Consider the following 504-nt stretch of genomic DNA (forward strand, 5'->3'; position numbering starts at 1 on the left):
GGGAAAGAGCCGGAGTCCCGGCCCCGGAGACGAATCACATGACCTAGATGCCCCGCAGCCGCCCGCTTCCTCCAGCTCCGTTCCGTCTACACCACGCTCCCCAGGGAAGGGAACGGGGCCCACGCGTCTTGCCCCCGAGCCCGTGGATCTCGTTCACGGAGAGGAGTCCACAGGGGCCCGGGTGTGGCTGCAGTATTTGGAGATCATGTTTTGTTTTGGGGGGTTTTTTTTTGGAAATAATACAACTTGAAGGTGCGTACTGCCCCCCGACCTTCAAAAATTGTTCCGAGGCAAAGCCTTGTAAAGGTCACCTCACCCTCCAGAGCCTCTGTTTTTAACAAGATCCATTCACAGGCCAAATGTCATCCTGCATGTGCCTTTCCGATGGATTAAAGGTGCTTTTGTTTTTGTGAGTTTTAAGTAAATATTTGTATTGTATTGTCATAAATGTCCAGTGTCCCTGACTTTCAATCATGCCTGTAAACCCCGCCTCGGTCCCCACTG

This window comes from Lipotes vexillifer, unplaced genomic scaffold (assembly GCF_000442215.2).
Source record: "Lipotes vexillifer unplaced genomic scaffold, Lipotes_vexillifer_v1.1 scaffold149, whole genome shotgun sequence".
Classification (NCBI taxonomy): Eukaryota; Metazoa; Chordata; class Mammalia; order Artiodactyla; family Lipotidae; genus Lipotes; species Lipotes vexillifer.